General features: G+C 32.5%; 1 pseudogene; it reads right to left on the bottom strand.

Annotated features, from left to right (window-relative positions):
• Positions 1-473: 473 nt before the first annotated feature.
• LOC114081418 (zinc finger protein 724-like) lies at positions 474-1,456 on the bottom strand (annotated as a pseudogene).
• Positions 1,457-7,707: the final 6,251 nt, after the last annotated feature.

The following is a 7,707-nucleotide window of genomic DNA, read 5'->3' as shown; positions in this document are numbered from 1 at the left end:
TTGGACAAATGCTACTCCACATTTGCTACAGATATGAGGTCAGAAATTGAAAAATGTCTGAAATTTGAATACAGACTTTGACACATTCTTTGGGTTTCTATATGCTATAAATCCTCCAGGGTTTTAAAAATGTTTGATCAATGGCCAAAAGCTTTGCAAAAATTTTTCCACATGTCCTCTCCCTCGTATGAATTCTGAGGTGTTGAGTATGGTGTGAACAAATATTGGAGACTCTGTCACCTATTTTACACTTGTATAATTTTTGTGCTATAATATCTCTGGTATGAAATAGTGTTGAACTACTATGAAATAAGGGTTGATTCATCCTTAAAGACACTGATGCAGTGTTTTCACTTGTAAAACTTCTCTGCAGTATAAAATCTATAATGTTTAGTAAGATGTGATCTTCAATTTTAAAAGGTTTGCCATTCTTCACATTTGTAGGACTTCTCTCTGATATGGGTTCTCCAGTGTCAAGTAAGTGATTTTGTATTAAAAGCTTTGCCACAATCTTTACATCTGTAGGGCTTCTTTCCAGTATGAATAATTTTGTGACCATTAAGCTGGGAGGCGCTATCAAAAGCTTTGCAACCCATTTTACATTTGTGGGGCTTCTCTCCAGGATAAATCCTGTTGTGGCAATCAAGATTTGAGTTTGTATCAAAACCCTTGCCACACACTTTACATTTGTAGGGCTTCTATCCAGTGTGGATTCGCTGGTGCTGGGTAAGTGATTGTTTTTTATTAAAACTCTGGCCACACATTTTACATTTGTAGGGTTTCTCTCCAGTATGAATCCTACTGTGGCGATGAAGATGCGAGTTTGTATTAAAACTCTTGCCACACACTTTACATTTGTAGGGCTTCTCTCCAGTGTGGATTTGCTGGTGCTGGGTAAGTGATTGTTTTTTTTATTAAAACTCTTTCCACACACTTTACATTTGTAGGGCTTCTCTCCAGTATGAATCCTGTTGTGGCAATCAAGATGTGAATTTCTCTTAAAACTTTTGCCACACACTTTACATTGGTAGGGCCTTTCTCCAGTATGGATCCTGTTGTGGCAATCAAGATTTGAGTTCGTATTAAAACTCTTGCCACACACTTTACATTTGTAGGGCTTCTCTCCAGTATGAATCCTGTTGTGGCAATCAAGATTTGAGTTTCTATTAAAACTCTTGCCACACATTTTACATTTGTAGGGCTTCTCTCCAGTATGAATCCTGTTGTGGCGATTAAGCTGTGAATTTGCATTAAAACTTTTGCCACACACTTTACATTTGTAGGACTTCTCTCCAGTATGAATCCTGTTGTGGTGATTAAGCTGTGAGTTTGCATTAAAACTTTTGTCACACACTTTACATTTGTAGGGCTTCTCTCCAGTATGAATTCTCTGGTGATTTTTAAGGCTTGGTTTTTGACTGAAACCTTTACAAAACTGTTTACATATGTAAGGCATCTCTCCAGGGTGTGTCCACTGGTGACAAATAAGATTGGAGCTTTTAATAGAAGTTTTGCCACATTCTTTGCATTTGCATGGCATATCTCCTGTATGAACACTGTGATGTTGAGTAAAGTTCTTGAATGCATTGCATTCTTCACATTGGTAGGTCTTCTCTGCAGAATAAATATCTTGGTATTGAGTAAGAGTTGAAATATTTTTTTAAGGCTTTGCTATACTTTTTACATTTACAGGTCTTTTCTTCACTAAAAATCTTCTGATGCTTAGCAAGTTATAACCTTTCACTAAATGTTTTTTCTGCATTCTTTAAATTTGTAGGGTTTATTACTGTTATAATATCTACTGTGATTAGAAGATGTTGAGCAAGCTGATGCTTTGATATATTTTTTTAAACTTATATGGGTCTCTTTCTCTACAAATTCCCTTGTTTTGAGCAAGCTCTGCACTGTGATTATGAGCCATTTATCATACCTTACACTTGCAAATTTTCTCTTGACTGTGAATATTTGGATGCTTAATAGTTTTTGAGCACTGAAGCAAGACTTTATCACATTTTTTATCATGGTAAATTTCCTTTAGAAAACAACTAGGAGATTCTCTATATTCATAATTTTTATCACCAATGTAAATATACTGGTAATTACTCAGGGTAGAGACATGGCTAATAGTGTTACTTGTAGCATTATATATTGTGCACTTTCCAGAAATCTGTATCAGAATTGTCATTGAGCAATAGTGGGGAAGTAGAAAATATTCTACACTTCTTAATATCGTCTATTTGGGCACAAGGAGAAATTACTGTTTTGTTGCAGGAAAAAAAGGACATTTTGTAAAGAAATTCTCATAAGTATCACTTTTATAAATGTGTTCTCTCTGCAAATATTTGACTGGATGTTTAACTCAGTGCTACATTTATAATTGGCTAAGTTAAAAACTGATGCATGGACCACATTTCAAATTTTCTATATTGTTTTTCAATCAAAATTGGCTATATTTTTAAATACATATACAACTCCTCAAAAGTAACTGAAATAAATTGAATTTTTTAAGATATTAATTTTTCCTCCCGTCTTTTGACCATAAAATTTTTATCATAAATAGGGACTACAAATTGGTTTTGACCATTATAATACGATTTTTGAAATTTACTCTCACCTATATTTTTCCATTGTTTTCTTCATTGTACACAGTCAAGGTCACATTTTCCATATCTTCCCTCTCTCTCACTTATTCCCTGCTCTGGTAAAATTTCTCGAGGATGATGAGAAGTCATGGCTGATATAAAAGTAACAATCATTTTTACTTACTGTACTCGGCTAAGTATATTTTGCACACATAAGAAATTACAGCAATAAAGGAACATAAGCAGGGGAGTATTAAATCTAAGCCCATTGTTACAGCAGAAATGTATGAATCAAATAGAAATGTACACAGAAAATTACTTTGAGAACTTTCCAAATCATCTTAGTGTTGACAGTATTCAAGATGAGTACATTCCTATGAAGAGTAATATAGTAAAGTACATGATGTTACATAAAGCCTTTCCTCCTTCACAATATATTTTAAAAATCTACCAACTTTCTTCTGTTTCATTAAAAAATAAATGTGAAACATGTGAATATTTGAGGACTGTTCAAAAAGGGGTTCCTTTTTACCAAAAGAAAAAGAAAACATGGCAAAATCTACTGTAAGAAAAGTTATGAATTACTCAAAGGGAATAGTAAATTGCCATTTTAAAGAGGTTTACTTAACTAAACCAACACACACAAAAATAGAATAAAATGTAGTCAAGAATTGTTAATAGTAATAAGCACAAAATGTGTGTTTAAAGACTTTCTTTAGAAAATGTCTGAAAGAGTCAGGGGTGGTTGTACATACCAACATAGGAGGTTTAGCCAGAAGCATCCAATTTCCAATGCCAGCCAAAGTAAAAAATGCAAAGTGGTAGTTCTCTTTTCAGTACTAATAAATGCATCTCATAAAATAAGTAAAATAAAACATCCAAGCAGCTCAATTATCTCCAAGTTGTAAAGACTCAAAGCAGATTTTAATCCAAGTTTTAAAACTTACAGAGAATATTCAGAGCATCCAGCATAAAAAGATTGGTCACCTAGAAATATGTAACTATATAATTGTAAAATCCTTAGTCAAATCTTCACAACACAGAAAGGAATTTGGAGCTATTTTCAAGGGATGAAAGAATAAAATTATCAATGAAGACATTATATTCACAGCTATTATCTTTCAAAAAAATAAGTAAAATAAAGACTTTAAAAATATAAATGCACACACCATTCATCAACACTAGATCTGTTCTCCACAAAGTACAAAAGGTAATCCTTCATACTAAAATGTAAGTGTGCACAGCAACACAAGTCATGCAAAATTTTAAACATTTCTTGGCACAAACAATTCTTCTTTATTGTAATGATGGGTCTCAAAACATGTAATTTTGCAATAGAATATGAAAGACAAAAGCATAAAAACAAAACTGTTAATAGCCATATATACCTGTGACAATAATATAATTTTAAAAGGACACATAAATATGATTCAATTTTTTAATAAAGTGAAGTCAAGTTGATACTCATACAATGGATAAGTAGGAGATTCTTCATTTTTAGATATTTTTTGTTGGCAAATGCAAGGTTACAAATGTCTGATCCAAACAAACCTTGGCCATCTGAATTAACAATAAATATTACAACTGTTGGTGGTCCATAGGATACTCTAAATCTAAGGACACACACATACTGAAAGCAAAGGGATAAGAAATGACACAAAAGTGACTGAACAAAACGTGGGCTGTCTAAATTATAGTATACAAAACATAGTTTAAGACAGTTATAGGACATAGGAGGCATTTTAAATTAAAAAAAAAAAAACTTTGAAAAGAGGCAAAATAGAGAAAAGGAACCTTTCCCTAGGTTCTAAATTAAGAGTAAATACATTCACAACGTACATTGTATTTCCCAAACACACAAAGAAAACATTGAGAGAGTTGAATGAAAACAAAGAATCACTATTATACTAGGATACATCAATCCCCGATTACTGAAAAGGGAAATACAGTGAAGCAAAATGGTAATTTCAAAGAATAAGATTTTGAAAATATTTTAAAACTATTATAGAAATATTGAATCCCTGTTCTTAATTGCAAGTGGGATATTATATTGGTTAGACCAATTTTTTTATGTATTAAAACAAAGGTTAATAACTATTTAAGTGATAGTTATTTTGTAACCAACATGGAATAAAAATTTGAAGTCAAAAGTGATACAGATGTTCAAAGAGTGTTCAAAGATTGAACACTCTTGAGCATGCTGCTGTTCAGAATTGAAAGATAGAATTAAAAGAAAAAGATATTTATACTAGTTAAAGTTAACTACAGGCTCCAGGTAATAATCATCAAACTCCCATTGTTATTTATTTACTTTTTGGCAGAGAACTCTTTCCTTTAAATTGTATGACTATCCCACAAACTACAAATTAAATTACAATATTTCCCTGCTTAAAATATACTAAAACTTACAACATTCAATTGTAAATGCAGACATAGAGTTAGGGCAGGGTGATGGAGTTCTGAGTGAGTGTGGCAATAAGCCCTCACGTTAATAGCAAATTAAAAACCTTGCACACAGTGTTGTTATATTGTTATTCAACAGAGCCATCATGGGGGATGCAAACCAAATATCCCTTGAAAAGAGCAGATGAGCCAATTTGGAATATAGAAACTATAGAACTTTGAAGTCAAAGAAATTATTCTAATTATGTATTTTACAAAATGTATGTACACTAGGTTAACTGAAATATGTCACAGAAAGAATACAACAGAATTATAGAACATGACATCTCTAAACTAACAAACAAGCTTTCTGAACAAAAGAGAATGGTTTTGTGATGGGGAGACAGAAATGAGTCCTTGCTTTCTAGGAATTGTTTTTGTTTTTTTTTTTTTTTTTTTTTTTTTTTTTTTGAGATGTAAACTTTTTAGAGATATATTGCATAACAATTTTAATTAATGTTACTGAATATATAAAGTTTTGGAGACATTAATTTTTATTTTGTGGTTTTGATTACAATGAAAATTAAAAGAAAAAGAGATTTGCAACATTTCTCAAGCTACATTTAAAATAATGTGGGCTTTATCCTATAAATAAGAACAAACTCATCAATATAAAAGTGATGGGCATGCATGTAATCTCATGTACTAGGAATTCTGAGGCAGGAGAACTGCAAATTCAAAACATCCTCAGTAACTTAGTGAGTACCTCTCTCCAAATATGACTGAAAAGGAGCTTGGGGTGTAGTTCAGCATGAGAGTATCACAGCCATCAATCCCCATTACATTTACATATAGAAAATTTCAATTTCTACTTACAAGGGAAGAATGCAAAGGCAATCAAGATAAAATGCAAAAGTCATAGACAAAAGAGGCTTAATATTTATACAAGCAAAGGCACATATAACATTATTGGCAATACAAACAAGAGTCATGCATATCTTAATTTGTGAAGCAATTAACTGATATGAGGAAACCCAGTCTAAAACATGGAACCTACTGTACAAAATGAAAAAAAAAATTAACAAACCAAATTGTAAATATCCACAGTTGTATTATTTTACAAATCCTCTTATTCAACTACAACTTACACCATCTCTCAAAAGAGCAGTCTTTGTCCATCTGACATTCATTCCATGGCAGATAATTTCACAGAAAATCCATTACACATATTCAGAAAGAACACTGATAAGTAAACTTTAGTGAAAAAAATGTACAAAATAAGATTAGAGAAACTGACTTATGTTAGTAATGTATTACAATGGGTGGACCTAGAAGTCTCCAGAAATGTGCAAAAGTTTCCTGTAAATAATGGAAGAGGGGCTGGAGTTGTAGATGAGTGGTAGAGGGCTTGCCTAGCATGTATGAGGCCCTGGGTTCAATCCTCAGCACCACATATAAATAAATGGGAAATTCATTAACAACTAAAATATTTTAAAACATTATGGAAGAGCTGTCAGATAATATTGACACTCACAAGGCAAAGGGGGTGTTTTGTTGTTAACTTGAATGTACAGAGAAATTACTGGAGGAAAAGCACAGAAGACTAGATAATTTTAAAGCACAAAACACAGGACAGGTTCTTCTATGATAACAAGAGAAAGAAATCAAAGCTTCTCAAAAATCTTTTCTGTTGGATAACATCTCAATCAACCTTTTTGAATTTAGGCTTTCTCCTCTACTTTAACTATGTCCTCTGCTATATGTGGGCCATAGTATTTGACATGACTGCATTTCTCTAAGTCAACTACATGTCAAGTGAAGGATATATATCATGCCAACAAAGGTAAACATTAAGGATGAAAAGAAGCATCATTAACATTTTCTTGTCAGCATCAAGAACTGCCCCATCTTTCTTTATTGAAATCATAAATCTGAAACTCATTCTTATGGTGAAGTTCCCAAAAGATATACTTCAAGGGAAGAAATTTAAATAATGATAATTAGGAATTTTGAAGCAAAGTTATAATTACCCACAAATACCAGGTTGCTGTAGGTCTCCAACATCACTTCTCTATATAAATTCTGCTGAGCAGGATCCAGGCATTCCCATTCCTCCTCAGAGAAATCTATGGCCACATCCCCGAATGTCAATGGCTCCTTAAATAAAAAATTGGTAGATCAATAGAACATGGACCAAACCATTATTCAGTTTTTAATTTGAATTAAGAGTTAGTAGAACTGACTGTCATGTAGGACAGTGACTTTAATTATGTAATAAGATACTTTCCATTATCTAATTCAGAGGAAAATACATAAGTCCAAAAACAGTATGTATATTCCATATCAGAGTGAAGTGAAGGTATATACCATAATCCAAGCACTGAATAAAAGCCCAACTCCTAACTTTTCTGTCATCAGTGAATGTGAAATTTGGCGGACATTCCAGATGCAAAACAGACATGTCAAAGATATTCTCATAAGGTGATTGTGCCCAAGACAGAAAGTTAGTGGTAACAAAGCTTTTGAAAACAGTCTGGTAGTTATTCTTTCTGCTTTGTATCCATGAGATAGATTGAGCTCCCCAATACAATTAGTTTCAGGTATCATCCATGACACATTCCCAATGTGTAAAATATTCATAAAATATTAATATTTGGAGACATGTAAAGTGACACTTCCACCTCGTGAAAGGACAAGCTTGAAATATTTCAAGTTCTATAAGCATTTCAAAGAGTGAATAAAT

Source organism: Marmota flaviventris, chromosome 13, assembly GCF_047511675.1.
Source record: "Marmota flaviventris isolate mMarFla1 chromosome 13, mMarFla1.hap1, whole genome shotgun sequence".
NCBI lineage: Eukaryota > Metazoa > Chordata > Mammalia > Rodentia > Sciuridae > Marmota > Marmota flaviventris.
The sequence above is the reverse complement of the archived record's forward strand: the minus strand, read 5'-3'. Positions and strand labels throughout refer to the sequence as shown.